This window comes from Panthera leo, chromosome A1 (genome assembly GCF_018350215.1).
Source record: "Panthera leo isolate Ple1 chromosome A1, P.leo_Ple1_pat1.1, whole genome shotgun sequence".
Taxonomy (NCBI): Eukaryota; Metazoa; Chordata; class Mammalia; order Carnivora; family Felidae; genus Panthera; species Panthera leo.
Window position 1 is genome coordinate 72,303,468 of NC_056679.1, and position 22,713 is coordinate 72,326,180.

At 37.0% G+C, this 22,713-nt stretch overlaps 1 protein-coding gene across 9 annotated transcripts in view; it reads right to left on the reverse strand.

Moving 5' to 3' along the window:
* FGF14 (fibroblast growth factor 14) overlaps positions 1 to 22,713 on the reverse strand; it is a 631,433-nt gene that overhangs the window by 145,383 nt on the left and 463,337 nt on the right. Inside the window, exon 1 of one of the 9 annotated variants that reach the window (XM_042930041.1) lies at positions 14,011 to 14,155. The exons of the other annotated variants lie outside the window; for them this stretch is intronic. The gene's annotated coding sequence lies outside the window, so the exon portion shown is untranslated. Of the gene's footprint in view, positions 1 to 14,010; positions 14,156 to 22,713 lie in introns of those variants that run through there. 9 annotated transcript variants of the gene reach the window in all.

Here is a 22,713-nt window from a genome sequence, read left to right on the forward strand (position 1 = left end):
ACGAAAAATGTGTGTCCTTCAGTGACAACAAGTAGGGTTCAAGTCAAGCATTATTATTGTTACATCTAAAGAAAGCTTTGCTGATAATATATTCTGTCAAGGATTCCTAATTTATCAATTATTTCATTTCCTCCTGGCCAGAAAACATACACGCAAATGCAAAGAAGTGGTATGCTCTGTCTCGTTCAGTGTTGATGTGTCACTCTGTGTGGAGTCTGAAACACTTACAAATATGAACACATCATTCATGTTCAAATTCTTCATCAATGACATCAAATACTAAAAGAAACTTAACAATATTTTGACGATATTTTATAGCAATTTCCTTACATTAGCCTAGGTATCAGAAATGACCATGCTGCTGGCTTACTGAGGACATAATATTTCCTAGATTGCCAAGCAAATAACTAAGCATTTTACTTAAAATTTCAAATGCTATTGTCATAGGAAGAGTGGACTCTGAGATACTTAAGGTTAGTTGCTACCTAAATAATATTTATTTTTTTAACTCTATACATTTTGGTATTTGTGTTCTTACTGCTGCTTTCAGACAAGTATCTCAAAGGAGTGTTCAAAATCTTAGCAATATATTTTCAATAAGCACATAATACTATGTATTTCTAGTTAAATTACTAGAATATTCCATGCTTATTCAACCAGCCTCTAAATGTTCAATGATAACTCTTCTTTCTATTTCTTCATTACAGGATTTTTTAAATTAAGAAAACCACTATTGGCAATAACTACTACAAACCTCTTTGGAATTCTGAAAGGAAGCTGTGCCATCTTGAAATACTCACAATTTGGAAATTAAACTTGTGATACTTTTTTTCACAGTGTGGCATGCACACACACACACACAAACACACACACACACAATAGCAAAGTGTGGGACCACTTTGCCACTTAAGTGGCCAAAACGACATTCTTTGACTTTGATAATCTTTTCACTTCTTGCAGCTCATCCAAAAAGCCTTTTTATACTTATTATAAGATAAAATATAATCGCATATTATAAATATTAATCATGCCTCTCTCTATGTCCTTCATAAAGTTTGAGGTTAATCAAATATAACTGAATGGCTTGAGTAACAAAGGCCAAGAGTAGTATTAACACTTGATAATATTTTATATTCAAATACTATTACAATAAACAAATTTTGGTGCTGGAAATATGAGTGAAAAAGAATGTGAATGTTACATGAACTATATGGCATAATCTGAGAGAGTTTCATAATTATGCAGACTTTCTTTAAAAAGTGATTTTTACATCTAACCAAGATAGAGTAACAGGGACCAGAAGCACTCTTTCACAGGAAACAATAAAAAAATCACAAATTGAATTTTGCAAGACACTGGACATCAGGAAATGAAAAACAGTAGTCCCTGAGTGATGGTAAAGAAATAACGTGAGTCCTACTATTTCCTGAGAGAGATTCCAGGGCATAGAGAAGGGCAGGGAGCCCAGTGGACTTCCTAAATTGAGGAAATTGAACTTAAAGTCCAGAGAGACCAAAGTAGATGGTATACAGTAGATTGGGAAAGAGAGAGCTGCTGAAAGAGAGAACATCTAAGATCTGCAGAGGGTTCCTGTGAGTATTCAGCTTTGTATTGATCTACAGTTTATGTGGGGAAACCATCCCTGTTTGGGGAAAACCATCTGAGAGGATTAGAGGTAACACTGCCTCAAAAACACACAGGACTGTAAACACTACCTGTTCCCACTAGTCAGACTGGAAAAATTCATAATTCATGGGGATTGAGCAGAGTATAAATAGGGTCTTACTTCAATAGGGAGAAAAATTAACCGTAGTCTGAGTCCTGCATTAGTCTCACCTAAAAAATCCTAAAAACAAGTACGAAAGAGTATACCATTTCAAAGGAAATTAACTGCATCCCAGAATAAGCTCAAGAATATTTATAGGAAATTTTGAGCACTCAATAAAGTAAAATTAAAAATATTTGGAATCCAATAAAAAATTACCAAGCATGCAAAGAAACACAGAGATTTCACCTGTAACAAGGGGAAAAATCAATACATCAAACTGAACTAGAACATCCTCAGATGTTAGATTAGAAAAGGACATGAGGTCATTATAACTGTATTGCATAATTCAAAAATTAAGTAGAGACACAGAAGACACAAAAAGGGCCCCAAATGAACTTCTATAGATGAAAGGCACAAGTTGTGAAATGAAAAACAAAAACAAAAACATCAGTTGTGTTTAATTGTGGATTCCGAATTGCAGAAATAAAAGGGTAAACTTGAAGACATAGCAATAAAAATGGTTCCAAATGAAACCCACAGAGAAAAAATAATTAAACAAATAAACAGAGCCTTAGTTGTGTGATAACTTGAAGCGACAAGAGGCATGTTTAACTGAAGTCTCCAGAAGAGATTATCAACAGGACAAGAAGGAAAAAGATTTGAAGAAATAATGGCTGAAAAACTTCCAAATTGGTAAAATGTATCCAATATCCAAATAGCTTAACAAATTCTAAAGACAGGAAATATGACAAAAACTACATCAAGACACATCTTACTGGCAGTACTCAAAACCAGTGATAGAGAAACAATCTCTTCCCCCCCCCCCCATAAGGAAAAACACATTACATAGAGAAATAAAGACAAGAAAGACAGCGGATATTTTGTTTGTAACAATTCAAGCAAGAAAACGATGTAGCAATATCTTTAATGCACTGAGAGAAATATTTTAAAACTCTAAAATAGTGAACATATCTTTAAAAAACAAAGGTAAAATAAAGAAATTTTTAGACACACAGAAAAGAAAGAGTATACCATCAGAAGGATTCCATTACAAGAAATGTTGAGGGAAGGTACTCAGAGACAAAGAAAATGATATCAGAGAGCAATATGTATCTAATCTAAGATAATGAGCACTGGTGATAGTAAATACACAGGTCAAGACATACATTTTTTGTTATTTATACCTCTTTAAATGATAATTGACCATTTAGGCAAAAATCATAATGCAATGTGGGGTTTATAACGTGTAAAAGTGAAACATAAGATGGCAATAGTATAAATACCAGGAAAGGAGAAATGGAAATATGCTACACACACTTAAATATATACTATAGATGCTATTAGAAAGGCCCCACTTTGGTTTAATGTTCTGCTGATACCATCTTGAAATTATTATCAGTTTTTTTTTAACCATAGGCCTTGCATTTTCATTTCGCCCTGAGCTCCTTGAATGATATACCCTGTCCTGGCCTTAGAGACAACACCAAAAGCATGATCCACTGAAGAAAACATTGATAAGCTGAACTGTATAAAAATTCAAAAACTTCCACTCCAAAATAAACTGCTAAAATACTTTAGGACAAGTCACAGACTGGGTGAAAATATTCACATGGTTTGTACCTCAATAAAGGCTTGTATCCACTAATACATAAAGACTTAAAACTCAATAATAAGAAAACAAGATTCCAATAAATCAAATGCACAAAACTATAGAGAATTTTATCAGAATATTTGTAGATGAAAACAAAGTTCATGAAAAGATGCACAACATCAGTAGTCATTGGGGGAATGAAAATTAAAGCCATAGCGGGTTACAGTTACACATATTACAAGATTAAAATTAAAAAGAGTACCAGACAAATTGTTGGCAAGGATGTGGATAAACTGGAACTCACCTACACTAATGGGAGGAATAGAAATTACTCCACTGACTTTAGAAAGCTGTTTGCAGATTCTTAAAATGTTCAACCTAAACCTGCCTACATAATTCAGTCATTGCACTTGTAGATATTCACTCAATAGCAATAAAAGCTTACGTCCATTCAAACCATGTATGTGAATAGTTATTTGTAATTATTTGTAATAGCCCCAAACTGGAAACAACCCAAATGTCTATTTAACAGATGAATGGATTAAAAAAAAACAACACCAAAAAACAAACAAAAAAAAAAACCCCTGTGGAATAGCCGTACAATGGAATACCACTCAGAAAAAAAAAAAAAAAAAAAAAAAAAAAAAAAAAAAAAAAAAAAAAGGAATGAGCGATTGATAAATGCAACAAAATGGATGGATGCCAAAATAATTGTGTTGAATCAAAGTCATATAATAATAATAATAAAATGGGGGCGCCTGCGTGGCTCAGTTGGTTGAGTGCCCAACTGTTGATTTTGGCTCAGGTTATGATTCCAGGCTCATGGGGTCACCATGGGCTGCGAGCCAGGCATGGAGCCTGCTTAAGATTCTCAGTCTCTCTCCCGCCTGTGCTATCTCTCTTTCTCTGAAAGAAAAAATTAGGAGCACAAAGAGGCATAAGGAAATTTTAGGGTGATGGACATATTCATAATGTTGAGTGTGATTGTGGTTTCTTTTTTTTTCTTTTAAGTTTATTTATTTATTTTGAGAGAGACAGAGCATGAGCAGGGGAGGGGCCGAGAGAGAGAGGGAGAGAGGAAGAGAGGGAATCTCAAGCAGGTTCAGCACTGTCAGTTCAAAGACTGACCTAGGACTCGAACTCAAAAACGGTGAGGTCATAACCTGAGCCAAAACTAAGAGTCAGACACTCAACTGACTGAGCCACCCAGGTGCCCCATGATTATAGTTTCTTATGTCAAACTCATAGAATTGTACACTTTAAATACGGAGAGATTATTTTACAACAATTACACCTTAGTAGAGACATTAAAACAAAAAACAAAAAGATAAAAAATATATATTAATAAGGACGAAAGAGATCTCAGGGTAAAGAATCTTACAGTGGATAAAGAGGGATTATTTCATAATGATTAAGGAGTCAGTTCATTAAGAATACATTAAAAATCCTGAATGTTTATGCACGTACTGACAGTTTCAACTACATGAAGCAAAAATCAATGTAACTTCAAGAAGAAACAAAAAAGTATAAAATTATAGTCAGAAATTTCAACTCTATTCTCAAAAAATTATGCGACAAATACACAGAAAATCAGTAAGGATATAGAGGAAAAAAGCCTAAGGCTTAGAGTATCTGTGAAATTTAATATACTCTGTTAAATCACTACAAGGTATGATCCACTTCTCTGAGAAACTAGAAATGGGACTTCCTAAACGTAAGAAACCTGAAAACTAGTATTTGATTCATTCATAGAATTTTCACAGCCAGTCAGACCTATAGCAGGTTGTATGAATTTGCTTCCCAGCTGTGATCACATTATCTAAAATTGAGGATTAGCAGGACAAAAAGTATGATGTTTAAGAATCAAGAGCATCTGTCAAAATTAAAGTATCTAAAGGCTTCCAGTGAAAGTTATGTTGCAAACAATATAAAGTGTTGCATTAACCATGTAAACAAGATTCACGTTAGATGCATAGTTTTCTTAGCTTTCTTAAGAGAAATTGTAGAGGAAGAAACTGGGAACTTTACATGAAAAAAAGTGTTTTTGTCTTTTGAGCACACATTTGCTTCAGGGTCTGGACGCACTTTCCTAAGTGTACTATGCCAGGAAAATAATCAGGACCATAGGTGAATTTAAGAAAATAACCACATAACAAGGGCTGATCAATGCCTTCTCCAGAGCTTAGGCTCACACATTTGAGAAATAGTATTTCAAAGCAGGTATAATCTCATTTTGCCTGTTCACTTCTAGGGCTACAGAGAGATCTCCACCCAATGGTCAGAGCTGGCTGTAATGAACTTGTTGAAAGTGGTACTGATAATCCCATAAGGCTGCTTCTGTTTAGGGAAGGTACAGACATCTGAGCTCTCTTCCCTTCAAAGTTTCTGCTTCAGGAGCCTCTGGGTGGCTCAATCAGTTGAGCGTCCAACTTTGGCTCAGGTCCTGATCTCATGGTTTGTGGGTTGAGCCCCGTGTCAGGCTCTGTGCTGACAGCTCAGAGCCTGGAGCCTGCTTCAGAATCTGTGTCTCTCTCTTTCTTCCCTTCTGCTCATGCTCTCTCTCTCTCTCTCTCTCTCTCTCTGTCTCAAAAATAAATAAACATAAAAATTTTTTTTAAAAAGTGTCTGCTTCAGACATTTGTCTTCCAGCTGCTTCTAGGAGGAGATGAGAGTCTTAAACTCTTTTGTGAACCAAGGCTACTCTCTCCAGAACCTCTAAAGCAGCAGGGGAGGGAGGAGGAAGGAGAAGGTATTGAAAGATACCTATTCATCACAATTGACATGGACACTTCCAACTAGAGAGGTAAAACATTTAAACCAAAGGTCATGAAAACAAAACAAAACAAAACAAAACTGGAAATCAATGTGGAAGTTCCATAAAGGATGATGCAGAATTTAGTCTTGGTTTTAGAGTTCAATTGTGATGAGGTATGTGTATGTTGAAAGCCGAAAACTTCTGCATAATTTATCAGGAAGTGGTGCCTCTTATCATTTTTATTTATTACACTTAAAATAAATGACATTTCATAACAATTTCTTCAAAGAATCCTTAATGGTGCATCCATCACTGAAACTCCACATAGTATAGCTCCAGGAATAGATCGATTCATCTTGGAAAACAAGAGAAGAAATCCTCACCATGTTCTGTTTAAGTGCATTGCAAAAAGCCAAGATATTTAACTGGCTCACTCAAACAACTACTCTGTTCCAGGCTCTCTGTTAGGAGCTGAGAGGAATTTACAGTCAAAGCAGATTGCTGTCCATTATTCCAAGCATCAGCAAGCCAACATATGATGTGGGTCCTGAAATAATGAGGCTGGGCAAACAGAAAGTTTCAACGCTAAATGTAACAGTAGGAAGAATGACAGCTGTCATCTCCTGAGCCCATACTCTGGGCTGGAAACTACTCTGCTTCTTCCATATTGAGTCATGAATCCTACAGCAAACTTTTGAAGTAGGTGGCATTATTATCCTCACGTTACACATAAGCAGACTGAGGCTAAGAGGGGTATGTGCCTTGCCCAAGATAACACAAGAAGGGAATGATGGAGCTGGCATCAGAGCCTCTGGAGTCTGGCCTCCTGCCTATCCGCATTCCATTGAGCCGGGCTTTGGCTGAGGACCCTACTGTATTCGGAGCACCCAGAGGTCACAGTGATTCACTGAAAGCACACAATGAGAGCACTGACAGATTAGAGGACAATGACTGACATGGCGGGCCCTGGCAAAACTGTATTAGAGAACGTTTAATCTGAAGAAGGTGGAATTTCATTGTTTTCCAAAATTTATGGGGTTGTCACGGAGTCAGATAGTGGATTATTTAGTCTTGCCCTGGATGACAGAAATAAGACATAAGTAGAGTGGCATCAAGATTGAATTTATGTGAAGGTGGTGGTGTTATCTCTGTGATAACTACTATGTTCCAGGGACCTAGAAGGGTGTCTGTCATATACTAGGCGTTCAATAAATAATGACTAACTGAATAAATGAATTAATAAGGGGGGAGAAATGCAGCTGTCCAGTGAAAGAAAGAGTGAACTCTCCCACGGAGGTCACGGCTTCCCCTGCACTGAAGCGTTCAAGAAGTGATTAGATGGTTATCTATCCAGGGAACTGGGGAAAGCATTGCTACTTCGCATGCCCTAATTTCAGGCCTGCTTTAAAAAAAAAAAAAAAAAAAAAAAAAAAAAAAAAAAAAACAACATTTATCTGAAGATACAAGACAAATATGAGAAAAGGACAACTTTATTTTAAAAAGTGGAAGCCATCATCATGGGCAAAGGACCACTTTAGGACCATGGTCCCTCCCCTCGCACACAGGCACAAGAATGGCAAGCTTCACCCCTTTCCTCTCCTAGGGGGTTGGACTGCTCACAATTAGGAAGTGAGGCAGAGTGGACACCAGTGAGGAGACTGGAGTGAGGGGGGTTGGAGGGGAATTTCTTACTAAGCTGTTAAAGGAAAACAGACAGATCTTGCTTATTAGAGCAAAGTTTAGAAGATGGAAATCTATAGCAGGTGAAAGATTGAGAATATATTGATATGTCATAAGGTGAACCATGGGGTGCTGAGCTGTAGGCGAGCCAGGCATATTTCTACAGGAGTGAGACCTTCTCAAGTCTGGGAGGAAATTTGCAGGAGATTTTGTATTCAATTTAATTATTATTATTATTTTTTTTAGTATTTCAAGTTTCTTTAACTTTTACTTTAGTTCACAAATATAGTTGCATGGTTACAGCATGTTTACTCAATAACCAGTCCCATGATTTGGATACATTTTCAGGGTGCAGTGTAGGCAGGAGGAAGAGAAGTGGAGGCTGGGTGAGGATCTGATCCTCCTGCCCTCCCTACCCCTCCCTTCCTGAATGTACACTGAAGTCCTAAGCCTCAATTTTAAGTCCTTTGCTTAAATTGGATTTATGGTTTGTAGCTTTGGCATCAGATCCATATGTTTAACATCTAAAAGAGAAAAACAATGCTGAGAAAGGCACCACTCAGGCAGCCCTGCTCCTTTCAGTGTGTGAAGTTCCTCTTTGCCCAAAAGCCTTTCTGACCTGTAACTGAGCCAGAATGGGCCCCTGAAAAAAGTCACAATGTCCTAGAGAAGAGCCAGAGAGGCTGGCGTAGCTGAAGCCTCAAAGGAGAACGAGATCTGGAAGGTTTGCAGTCACGCCTCAGTGAGGCTAGTTTCAGATGACAAATAGCACGAGCAAAAAAAAAGGAAAAGCAAAACTTTAAAACACTACAGTCAGAAACACCACTTAACCACGTCCATGCTCATGTCTGTTATTTGCTCTTTTCTTTGACAATATAACTTCTTAGGGAACAGAAATCCCAACATTTTTACTAATTTTTAAATCCTGGTTCAGTCCTTGAACACAGATGTATGGAAGCAGATTTAAAACTCCTCCTTCAATTCTAACTCCATACAAAAGCCTGAAATCCTAGTGGATTTTGGTTTGAAGGTGTTTTATTTTTTAGGGAATTTACAACTTTATGTGGTCTTCAAGTTGGATAGGATAGAAAACAGATCAACAATAATAAAAGACTTAAGTGTTCATTCAGAGAATACCACCAACCAAAGAAGAGGGACTTTTGTAATGAACTGAAACGTGTGGTATAGACATAACTACTAAGGGCTGGTTATTCTAGCCTAGTTGGTTAGTGGAAGGCCTTGGAGAGAGTGTGAGGTGTGAACAGAGTCACAGATGGCCAGGATGTGGAAGGTGGATTGAGAGAAGGGTTTTCCAGGTAATGGGAATATCCTTTTGGAGAAAATTATTTCTGAAGACATGTTGATGGACAGGATAGGGTTAGAGGACTTTGGGATAATGGCACACCAGGGTGACCACAGTCTGCAGGCAGCTCTGGGACATATGAAACACAACCTGAACAGTTGGCACATTAAACAGTGCAGAGATAAGAAGGTGTTGTGTCTGGTTTTGCTTAATTGAGAAATGATCTATGTTGTGACATTTTAGAGAACATATTCAACTACAGACTACTACTCTACACACAATGAATCCTCAGTAAAATAAATTTTAAAAATGTAATGTGAGAAGTGCATTTGGTTTGGTTCTAAATTTCCAAATTCAAAATTCTAAGCTTTGCTGTAGAGAATGTTAGCAGTGTGTGTTTGTGTGTGCGCGCGCGCGTGCGTGTGCACACATGTAATAAAATTTAAAGACTGGTTTTGTTAAATGCTATGACTTTGGGTCTTTAGGTCACTCAAGATTGTTCCCACTGACATTTCCGCAGGGGATTAATTTAAATAATACTTTAAGCAAGAATGCTCTTGCTTCATGAAGACAGGCTATGTAATAAGATCATTAATAGAAAAGCAACAACAAAAAAGCCTTAAATTCTTATCAGTATTTCTCTGAAATACTTGTAGCTAGTATCTCCCTAATCAACTCAAAAGCAGACAACTTAAAAGGCCACATATTCTTTTTGAGATAACCTTCTGATGAAAGACAACAACAAAATACTTCTAAAAAGATATATTTCTACTTATGTACAATCGTGAGAAAGCGTCAAAGGGAATATCAATTAAAAACAAAGTTTAAGTATCATGATAATTGATTTAGTGTAAATACAGATGAGAAAAATCTGAGCTGCAATTTTCACCTCCCTGGATAGCTGTTGTCTTTATTCATGTACTAAAATATTTGAAGAAATGAATTTGCTGTAAATTTTGTGCCGCAACATCAGGACCGTAATATATCTTCTAGAGCTTAATATTTAAAGAAATTATAAAATTACTCTATGTGACCAAATCTAATCATGGGATGCAGAAATAAAGAGACAAGACACAAAACTGAATACATTTACAAAACCACACTTGGAGAAATTCCTCCATTTCCATGCTGGGAAACAAACCATAAACACTGATCAAAAGCAAAATGTCAAAATGATGTTTCATCAGATAAAAGGGTAATAGAGCTTTACTATATGCTTATCTGACCTAGAAATTTGAATGCACATTATCTATTTCAATCTTTAGCCCATAGTTTTCGGGGTACAGTGTATAACATGTATTACCCATGTTATATATGAAGAAAACTTGGATCTGAGAACATACATCATTTGCCTATTATTGTTCAGTTAGTAAGAGATGGCATTGGTTCTTTTTTTTAAGTTTTATTTATTTATTTTCAGAGAGAGAGAGAGAGAGAGAGAGAGAGAGAGAGAATTCCAAGCAGGCTCCATGCTCAGCACAGAGCCCAAGATGGGGTTCGATCCCATGACCCTGGAAAATGACCTGAGCCAAATCAAAAGTCAGATGCTCAACTGATTGAGCCACCCAGGTGCCCCAAGATGGCATTGATTCTAAATCTCACATGTGTTGGGCTTTGAAAGTGCCTTTGCTTTGTGGGGCTGTTATGCTTACACATCCAAATGTTCATTATACGCATATGTATTCAAACTAGCTCCAGTGCCTCTGCACCTGTCAAAATACTGCCCTGTATTAAGGCCTTGTCTGGACATCCCATTATGAAATGGTCTCTTTTCCTCCAAGGGGAGAAACAGTCTTTCTTTCCTTGGTTTGGATATTTTATGAAACCATCCTTGTTGAGTTTTAAAACTCAATTTATTTATACAAAACAAGACAAAACATAGTTTCTCTATAGTGAAAGTGTTACAGTTAAGTTCTTTTTTTATTATTTACTTATTTTCCCAGTTAAGTTCTGATATAAATCTTGACTTATGCCAAAGCCTGAACAAGGTAAGAAGTGTTTATGTGCAGATCCAAGCCTTTCTTGGGAGGAAGTTTTGGTGTTCTCGTTTCTGTCCTCACCAGCTCACATCTGTAGTATACCAAGAAGTTCCCTTTGCAAAGAGCACTTCCTGGCTCACCTGAGAAAACATTGATCTTGTGAAACAGACTAATTCCAACTTCTCCGGACTCCTTTATGAAAGCTTTATGTCTGCTTTGCTCTGCAGTGTACCAGGGAGAGCCATTTGGTGACTGCTGTTCATTTAAATCCCTCCATTAAAATGAGATCTGTAGTTCATAAGGTCATCCCAGAAAGACAAAGCTTTAAATAAAATTGGAACTAAAAAAAGAACCCTCAAATCTCAGAGAGGACAGAATAAAATAGGTTTATAACAATATGGGTTGTAACAATGCTCTACTCCCACACAGCCTACGTGCTGGAACAAAATGTTTCCCAGGCGGAGAAGAGGATTTATGCCTCTGTACATTCATGAAAGCAGACAAGATCAATGGGAACCCTGTAACCACCCTGGTGATGCCACACACAGCAAAACATCCAGCCAGAAAGGCGCATGTGCTGCCGACAGCCCTCTGCTCAGACGTCTGCAGGACTGACTCCAGATAGTATGGGATTTGGGGTGGAGGGTAAAGCCTGGATTTGGGGCAAAGGTGGAGCCAGTTACCCTCTCTCCAGATTGGTGAGTTGGATAAGTGCCTAACCTTTCAAAGCCCATTTTCTCACCTGCATGAACATGAGTGAGATCACATCTACCCATCACAGTAGGACCACTAATGAGATCAGGTATATACAGATTTGAGAACTATAGCTGGCATTTAGGAGAGGTTAAATGGGGTTAAATTTCCCCCCTCTTCTACCATTTATTGTCATTGCTCCTTTTATAGGAATTTAAATTGGAATACCTAATATCCAAGTCTTTGGTGAAACTGGAAACAATAATACAGCAAGATAGGTAGTTCGTAGAGAGACCATCTACCATCTCCTCTGCTCCTTTTCCCCCCACAGGACTCCTACCCCCCAGTCACCATACTCTTGATGCCTGGACCCTCACAATACCCTTGTCCATCCCTCTGCTCCGCGTATGAAAAGTCACCTGATTCTAGATGCTCCCCAAATGGTGCCCTGTCTCTGCATTCAGATAGGATCATCCCAGAGGAACTTTTCAGAGCTGCCTCTTTCCAGAAAGCTCCCTCCTGCTTAGAGATACCAGGATGCACCCTTGTCCCTCCCCACTCTCTGTGTTTCCACACAGAGGGCAAGTCTCATGTTCTGCTCTGTATCTGCCGACAGGGAATAGTAGTGGTGATGGTAATGGTAGTAACTATAATAATGATAACCATCATTTAGTCATTATTCAGTATGTGCCAAGCACAATACTCAGAATTGGATAAACATTACTTAACTACTTAACATGATCCTTAGAAAACCATACAAATCAATTATTATCACTCAAATTTTATTTACTTAAATACATATGTATAATGTGAGACTTAAGCAGATAAGGAATTTGACAATGTTCAGATAGTACTTTGTAAATCTAGGTTTTGATCCCTGTTTGCAAAGCTATTGGATGTAGTAGTAAATAATTACAGAGTTTTCATGTATTCCATGCCAGTCACAGAGCAATCTTATGATCTAGACTTCCGGTGGAGGCAAAGGAGAGATGAGACAGAAGATTCAGATGAGAGCTTTACATGTAAGCAAAGAGCACGAGAATGTGTATGTCATAGGTAGAGACTGAGCCATAGACAAAGAAAAGTCATCCAATCATTTGATAGAAGTTATAATGTCATTGTTAATACTATCAATGGCTAAGGTTTAAGATATCTAGAGTTTACAGAGCAGGCCAAAGAAAAGAAGGAAATGGACATCTCAACTGTCAATACAAAGATGTAAAAGAAACAACTTCTGTTTTAGATTTATTTGCTTTTTAAAAAAATGTATCCTTATTCAAACTCATCACTTACCCCTAAGGAAAAGCACCATGTATTACAGAAATACTTTTGATATGAAGATTTCCATATCAGTTCTCTTCGTATATTCTTTAAAAAGTGTTTTAGAAACAAAGGAAAGTGGTCCTCACCCTAATTGTTTACCATTTAGCCACATATATTATTTGGGCATCAGAATAGGCTTAGTAAAAGCTAATTAAGATCAAGACATTCTTAACTTGATAATTCCCTTAACAGCAGAGAGGAAGTGCTATGCTTTGCAATTACGTGGGCCATTGAACACATGAAGTAAAAGGGATTAAACTTGTTATGACTCATGAACATGCCCCCAAATTACCCCAATCCCGGTGTTATCTGGTTTAAGGGAAAATGAATTTGCAGAAAACAAAGAGGTACTTTGTCCTCGAATCCCTGAGATCTTCAACAACAAAATCTGCAGTTTGACAGTGTACTGGCCTGACCACAGGGCAGTGGGAAGAACTCTGGGGGCTCAGCCATTTGTTGCCTGTCTGGTGAAGTCATAAGTCATAGGCTCCCAAATCTCTCTGTGAAGTGGACATAAAAGTACTTGGCCAACCAACGTCACAGGATGCTATATGAATCTCACACATTATTTTAAAGAAGTAAGAAGCAAAATCACGAACTGAGGCTGAAATGGTGGGTAAGCGTCCAAATCCTGAGAGGTGTAGCTAATTATGCCAAAAATGAGTTTTGTTCTGAGAATATGTAGTTCAATAAATTAAAGCAGGCAAGTGACAAGATCCTATGGAGATGCTTAAAGTATTGCTCTGGTCACTAGACTGTTGGATGTGAGGCATGCAGTTAAAATACCATCCCTGTGGACCATGCCATAGGTGGCAGGGCCTTTTTCTGAAATGGCAGCAGCAGGACGGTGACAAATGCACAGATGTGAGAGCTGTGGAGGAGGCAGAAATGATAGGATGAATTCTAACAGTGGCTTACTTTCTGCACTGGCTGCCTGCGGCTTAAAGCTGGCCTCTGCATCTTTTCCAATGTCTGTTTCCTGTTCACCGTCATCACCTCTCCATCCAGAACGTCCTTTCGCAGGTGTTTCCTGGCCCCTGCACCCAGAGCCACATGAAGTCAGCTCGCCTTATGCTCTCACAATACCTTTTGGCCAAGTGCTGCATTGGTCAGTGTTACATTACATTGTTGCATTAACAGTGTTGCATTGACAGTGTTGCATTTTGCCTACCTGTCTGTGGGATTGTCTTGCTCTGACTGACAGCGTAACAGTTCCCCAAAGACGTCCACATTCTATTCCCTGAAACTTGTGAACATGTTACCTTATATGGCAAAAGGTTCTTTGCATGAAGGGTTAAGTTAAAAACCTTACCATAGTGAGATTACCCTGGATAATATGGGTGGGTCCAGTGTAATTACAAGGGTGTTTGTAAGAAAAGTAAAAGGGCGATATGACTATGGAATAATCATCAGACAGATGTAGTGTTGAGGACTTTGAGGCCGGAGGAATGGCCACATGCCAAGGAACCCAGATAGCCTCTAGATGTTGGAAAAGGCAAAGAAATGGATCCTTCTCTAGAACATCCAGAAAGGAATGTAGCTCTACCGACACCTGGATGTTAGCCCTATGAGACCCAGGTCAGAATTCTAACCTACAGAATCATCATGTAATACATTTGTGTTGTTTTAAGCCACAGAATTTGTGCTAATTTGTTACGGTAGTAATACTAAGTGATGATACTTGCACCAGACGGTTAGCATCTCAAGGGGAAGGACTACATCTTTGATCTCCTGAGGCATCCCATACATAGGCCCTTTGTGTTTGTGATATCACTTTCATTGAATACCACAGCCTCCCTCTACCTTTCCTGCCCTTTTAAAAATCATTTTCTTGGGGCACCTGGGTGGCTCAGTCGGTTAAGCGTCCGACTTCAGCTCAGGTCACGATCTCACGGTCTGTGAGTTCGAGCCCCGCGTCAGGCTCTGGGCTGATGGCTCAGAGCCTGGAGCCTCCTTCCGATTCTGTGTCTCCCTCTCTCTCTGCCCCTCCCCCGTTCATGCTCTGTCTCTCTCTGTCTCAAAAATAAATAAACGTTAAAAAAATTTAAAAAAAAATAAATCATTTTCTCCCTTGTAGAGATATGGAAAAATAATTCAGGAAGTGTGTTGATAAACACAGTCTTTGGTTTCCTTTGCATTTGGAATGGCCTTGCAGCATTTTAAAGGTGCTTTCACCTTTAAATCCTCAATGGAAGATTAATTAATTAATTAAATCCTCAATGGAGATTTACTATCTCCAGCTAAGAGTGGACTTTATCCACATTATGATTAAAATAATGTACAAATAGGGGCACCTGGGTGATTCAGCATCTGACTTTGGCTCAGGTCATTCTCTCCTGATTCTTGAGTTTGGGCTTGCTGCTGTCAGTCTGTCAGCACAGAGCCCGCTTCAGATCCCCTGTCCCCCTCTTTCTGCTCCTCTCCTGCTTGTGCTCTCCCAAAAATAAATAAATAAATAAAAATAATAATGTACAAATAGGGCAGAGAATGTAAAAAATGAAAACAGTTGTGTTGCATGAGAAAGTAAAGCTTTAAATTTGTTTTTGTGTGGGGGCCACCTGGGTGGCTCATTGGTTGAGCATCCAACTCCTGATTTCCGCTCAGGTCATGGTACCACTGGTCATGAGACTGAGCCCTGAGTAGGGCTCTGTGCTGACTGTGTGGAGTCTGCTTAGGATTCTTTCTCTCCCTCTCTCTCAAAATAAATAAATAAACATTAAAAAAAATAAATTTGCTTTTGTGTGGTTATTGTAACAATACTTTGTCTTGTAGCCAGTACTGCTGCTGAAGGAACACCACCTTCATGGGCCCTTGGTTTATAAAACACTTGCAGTGGACAGTATCTTAGGGGTTATCTACTACTGCAGTGAACCCCCCAACTTTAAGAAGAACTGAGACCCATCTTTGTCTGCAGTAAAAGAAAGCAGGATCAGAAAGTCGTGCCTCACACCCAAGGCTAGTGGTCTGAAGCTACAAGTAGGAAATGTCAACTCTCATTTACTGCCTGTGCCAAGATGCTCTTTATAACTTTATACGGCCTGCCATATACCTGTGGACAGATGCTGCCATTAATTAACTTAGAGTGGGTATTGGTTGGGACATTGAGCTTCTCAAACTTCCTATAATGGTTTTGGATATTTAGTAAGTTCTCCCTTCACTTTAAGATTAAAAAAAAGGAAGACGAGGAGGGATTCTACTCAGTAACAATGGCGGCAGTCACAAAGACTCAAATACATTTGCATTTTTAATCTTGCCTTTTGGCACAATTCATATTTGCGTCATTGAGACCCTCTTCTGGAAAAAGAAAAAACATATAATTTCTAGTGTAACCTAAGACAACAAAATAAAAGAGATGACAAAACATTTTTTCCCATTTAAGGGTCCCATAAAGAATATTCATTTATCCACCATATAATTTTTTTCCAAATCACTGAATCTGAGACTTTTAAAATGAATTATATTTTAAAATACACTTTTGATATTTCGACATTAGAGACTCAGTTAATATTAATATCCATCTCTGGATTTCCTTACATTAAGGTCTATGCATATTTCCTTTTGTCAGAGATTTGATGTGGGTATACACTTCAGAGATTTTACACACCATTAATCTTCTAATGACTGCTTTTGAAGGATAATTTTATTTTTTCCAAAGTATATTAAGTCATATTTTTAAAGAAGCCATTGGATTTTCAATGATTTTTGAAGTCTGATAATTTCATTTCCTTTCCAATGCCTTGAATCCTTTATAAATACAAAGTGAAGGTCATCAATTTCAGTACATAATTCCATCAGGTGAAGGGCTTCATACACTTCTCTACTTCCCCCTTTATTTTCTCCCCCTGTTTATTCATTCAAAGTTGGTTTTTCATAGTACAAATGCTTGTTCTTATCCTGGATATGAATATCATGCATTCTTTCACATTAGCCAAAGAACCATTCAAATATATGAAACCTTTTAAAGGCAGATGAAAAATAATTATGCTCATTAGAAGGGGCACTGAGGTACAAACACAGTTGTCCAAGAGAAGTAACTTCAGCAAATTAAAATGTAGAAGGTAAGAATGCATCAATATGCAAAGAAGCAACTTTCTATACTTTGTATTGGGAATTAGAAAGGGCAACATCTGATGTTTGATAGTCAAAAGGCCAAAAAGTAAAGGGAGGGATTTGTGAGAATTATCTAAGGTGCCTAGGCATATTTTACAATACAAATTCTCCAGTGATTCTCAAATATTAAGTACTTTCAGTGGTAGAGGAAAGTAAGTAATCATGTTTACTGGTGAGTCTGAGGGATATAGTCTCAAATAGCACCTCATTAGTAGGAGTTCCTTTGGAATCTTGGTTCTACCCAAATTCTTTAAAATTTGAATTTTGAAATTCTTATTCTAAATTTTAATTTGATATAAAATATTTTAATATACTTACCACAGCTAAAATTGATATTGCACAAAGATATACTTATGGTTTCTCATACTCCCATATACTGCTCTGTTTCCAAGGGTATCCATACACATTTGCAAAGGATGCTTGCCTCCAGAAAACACTTGTCTGCTATTGAGACAGAAAAATAATGTCCTCTGAACATTTTTATCATTTTGAGTTCATGTCACCAGGTCAGTCTCATCTACATATTTTGCCTTCTATTTTCTAAATCAATCCTCCCTCCACACCCAATGCAAAATTTAAACCTATCACTCACACTAAGGTGTTGAATCTTTTCTTTTCATACTTACTTACATTGTAGAGTTCCCTTTTCATTTTCAATGTCCTATGCATTTCACCTCTGCTTATCTAGCATCACTCTCCAGGCATTACACCATTCCTCAAATCTGTACAGACCCTATTCACAAACTTTGGGTTCTAACTGTCAGATTTTTCTCATAATGTGACTCCACCATGGAGAAAAATAGGTTAGCTGAGAGGCAACAAAAAATTCCAACAAGAACATACTAATGCCTCACCAGAGAGACATATGAATGCAAAAGAAATCCACATTGAAGTAGAGAAAGGAATGAGAAATGAAGTCAGATCTTTTCACACAGCTTGAGGAAAGTTTTTTTTTTTCATGTGTGTATGTGGGTGCACACAGGCAGACATATGTGTGTATCTCTGCATGTTTTATCCAAAATGGTACGATGTTGTGCCATATTCATAGCACATCAACACTATGAATAGGAGAATCCTTTCTCATATGGCCCTAGCCATGACAAACCATGAGACCATAATAGGGGAATTCATATGCTGAGGTATTTGTGGTTTAGCTATAAAATAAGATGACTGAACTGGATGACTTTTAAAATTTCTTCTAGGCAAGACAGAAAAATACACTAAAGCACAAATAAAGATAAGAAATAATGAAGTAAATAACCAAAAACCTTTCTTTACCTTTTCCTCCCACTCTAGATGTTCAAACTGACTTCTGTTGATATTCCTAAGAATAAAATTAGAAATATGGTATGCTGGGAGATGTGTTGTTATGTGTGTAGAAGAGAAGGGCTCTAATCAAATAGATATGCTGAACATTTTTACCCAGGTCCAGGGTTTGCCCCTCATTGTGTGCATGGAGTGTGGTAATTTACAAAGCACTGTCATATGCATTATCTCATTTGAGGCCAGCGAAATAGACATAGTGACATTAATTTATATGACCAATAAGGACTAAAGATTAGAATGACCAAGTCATTGATTCAGAAGTACACAACTCTAAGCCAAAGGAGCTCTGCAAGACTAAGGCAGTTTGGATGGGGCCTCTGTTAATGCTGGCATCAAAATGTGCCATAGAATTCATTAGGAGTACTTTGATTTCTTGTCAAGACTATCCTAGCCTCTCCAGAGTATTTGTTAATAAGAATAAACCTGTTGCAGAGTATTTATAGCAGCATGGAGCATGGGCTTCTCCATTTCATCTTTCTCATAGACTTTTAGAGCTAAGCCAAAAATAGGACACATACAAATCTTTATTACTCTTTGTGAGGTAAACCTTCATGTTTTTAATATTATAGCAGGTGTTTTGATAATCTACAATTTGTTGCTGTTAGCAACTGTCAGGGAATAAATATGGAGAATGAAAGAATAACCCAATTTTTACAATAGAATACAAAAGGCTTAAAATAATCCCAGCTGGCAGTATTAGCAGTATAATAGCATGGCACATACAATATACAAAGATGTATATCTAGAAACAACTATTGACAAAAATATCCATCTTTGTCCCAGATTTTATTAGAAATTGGAACTTAAAATTAGTTTTAGTCAGTAATGTTTCAAAAAATCAAATCAGATCAAATCAAATCAAATCAAAACTGGTCAAGAATTTTCTCTTAAGAGGGGTACCGGGGTGGTTCCAGGGGCACCTGAGTTAAGCATCTGGCTCTTGATTTGGTCCCAGGTCATGATCTCAGGGTTCATGAAATCAAGCCCTGCATTGGGCTCCATGTGTTGACAATGCAGAGCCTGCTTGGGATTCTCTCTCTCCTTCTCTCTCTGCCCCTCCACTGCTCCTGTTGCCTTCTCTCTCATAATAAATACATAAAATTTAAAAATTAAAAAAAAAAGAATTTTTTTCAAATAATTTCTTCCAAATGACAAAAAAGTTGGGAAAAAATGGTTGGAACTGATGATTTGATCATACTTATAAATCATAAAAGTTCTCTCAAATTTGGTCAAGATACTGATTTCTTTTTCTATATTCAGGATACGTTGATTTAAAAAGAAGATAATATTTTCTAATTGCCAGTTTCTTTGAGAGCTAGGATTTAAAATTTGGAAAGCAATTTCACTGCTAGTTATGACCAACTAACCAGTATAAAATCAACTCTCTTACCAAATATGAAAGCTAGGTACTTTAAAAAAGAAAAGAAATGAATTTGATTAAAAGTACTATAAAGCTTCCTACACAATTAGGACTTGAGGGGTCAACATCTCAAAGAAAAGGAAAACACATAGAGGTGAGCACATTATTATATATCATTCATCCTCTTAAGAATTTGCTGTTTCAGAAGTAGAGAAAGGCAAAAGGCTGAAAATCAGAGCAAAGCTTTTGGCAGTCCACAATGCTGGAGACAAAAATTGGAGACAAAATTGGAGATTAAATTGGAACTCTAGTGTGCCAATGAGTAGTGCCCTTGGTAAACATCCAGGATTTCAATTGGAACCCCTAGAAAGCTATCCCTTAGCCAAAAAGCAAGCTAGAAATAGACACGCTAACACACACACACACACACACACACACACACACACATACAGGAAAAACAACTTCAAATATATTTCATGCTAGGATAAATTGGGATTTTCTGTCTCTACTGTAATTACCTACACACACACACACAAATCTCCTCTCCAAGGAAGATACAATCATAGACAATCTCTATGGATTTCTACCTAAAATGTTCAATACTCAAAAGTTGCCAAAATTTTTTTTACATGCCAAAATTACAAGAAGAAATACAAAAAGATCCAAGAGAAAAACAGAAAATAGAAACAGATGCTTAAGTCATCCAGATAGACATTAAAAGCATTAATATGTTTAAGAAAATAGAAGACATGATGGAGATCTAAACAGGGAACTAAAATAATCAAATGTAACTTTCAAGATTGAAAAAAATATATAATAAAAAGGAAAAAAATCAGCAGATGAGTTAACAGCAAAAGGAGAGAGGACTAAATAACTGGAAAATATCTCATTTGAAAATATCTAGACTAAAGCACACATACATAAAATCTAGAAAATAGAGTAAGAATATGGGAGACATAATGAAAATTACTGACATAAAAGTAATTGAAGTCCCAGAAAGACAAATGATAATGGTGAGGAAATATTTGAAATATGTTAATATAATAAAAAGATTCAGAAGCTGCCATAAAATCCCACATCCTAGACTCAGAACATGCTGCAAACCTCTTGAAAGATAAATACAAACAAAGCAACACCTTGGCAAATCATGATAAAATTACTGACACAAAAAACAAGAGAAAAATCTTAGAAGCAGCCATATGTACTCTTAGAAATGAGTACATATACCTTTCAAATGAGAAATGATAAGATTACCATGGAATTTTCAATAGGAAATAATGGAAGCCAAGAGACAATAGAATGATGGGGAGGGGGGGAACCCCTCCAATCTAGAATTCCACACCCAGTAAGTATGCCACTCAAAGACAAACTACGAAATGTTCACTCAAACAAAACTGACAGAATTCATAACAAGTGGACTGCACTAAAATAATAACCATTATAATAATAAAAGAGATGTTTAGGTTGCAAAGAAAAGTGTTTCCCAGGTAGAACCCTAAAAATGTAGAAAAGAATAAAGAGCAAGGACCAATACTTTAATACGTATTGAGTCTATTACATAATAAAAATAATTTTATTATGTTTTATATACACATGGAAATAAAAGCATGACAATAAGAAATAAATAAACAACAAAAACTAGAGAGACTAAGTGATAAACCATTGTATTAAATGTGGTAGGTATTCAAATGTGTATCATACTCTATTAAGTCAACATTAAATGTGGTAATATCCAAGGTAATCACTAAAATATATTGTAATGGATTTATAAGCCTCAGGCTAATAATGGTGGAAAATGGAACAATAAATAATATTCTTGACATATTAAAAGAATGTAAGAAAATGAAGAAACAGGTAAATAGAATAGATTGGATGCTAGAGAGAATGTGGAGAAACAGGAACCCTCTTGCACTGTTGGTGTGAATCCAAACTGGTGCAGCTGCTCTGGAAAACAGTGTGGAGGTTCCTCAAAAAGTTAAAAATAGACCTACCCTATGACCCAGCAGTAGCACTGCTAGGAATTTACCCAAGGGATAGAGGAGTGCTGATGCATAGGGGCACTTGTACCTCAATGTTTACAGCAGCACTTTCAACAATAGCCAAATTATGGAAAGAGCCTAAATGTCCATCAACTGATGAATGGATAAAGAAATTGTGGTTTATATACACAATGGAATACTATGTGACAATGAGAAAGAATGAAATATGGCCTTTTGTAGCAACGTGGATGGAACTGGAGAGTGTTATGCTAAGTGAAATAAGTCATACAGAGAAAGACAGATACCAGATACCATATGTTTTCACTCTTATGTGGATCCTGAGAAACTTAACAGAAGACCATGGGGGAGGGGAAGGAAAAGAAAACGTTAGAGAGGGAGGGAGGCAAACCACAAGAGACTCTTAAAAACTGATAACAAACTGAGGGTTGATGGGGGTGGGAGGGAGGGGAAAGTGGGTGATGGGCATTGAGGAGGGCACCTGTTGGGAAGAGCACTGGGTGTTGTATGGAAACCAATTTGACAATAATTTTCATATTAAAAAAATTAAAATAAAAAAATAAAAATAAAAAATAAAAAATAGAATAGATCAAATAGAAAACAAATGGTAAAACTGGTATACCATTAATTTCACTAAATGTAAATAGACTGGATATTCTAATTAAAAGGCAGAGATTGTCAGAGTGTAACTAAAGCAAAAATTAAATCAAAATAAAAATAAAGTCATGCTTACAAGATGCCCACCTTAATTATAAGGATATAGACAAGTTAAAGGTATGAAAAATAGCCCCTACACAAACACTAAACTAGATAAAGCTGATGTAGTTA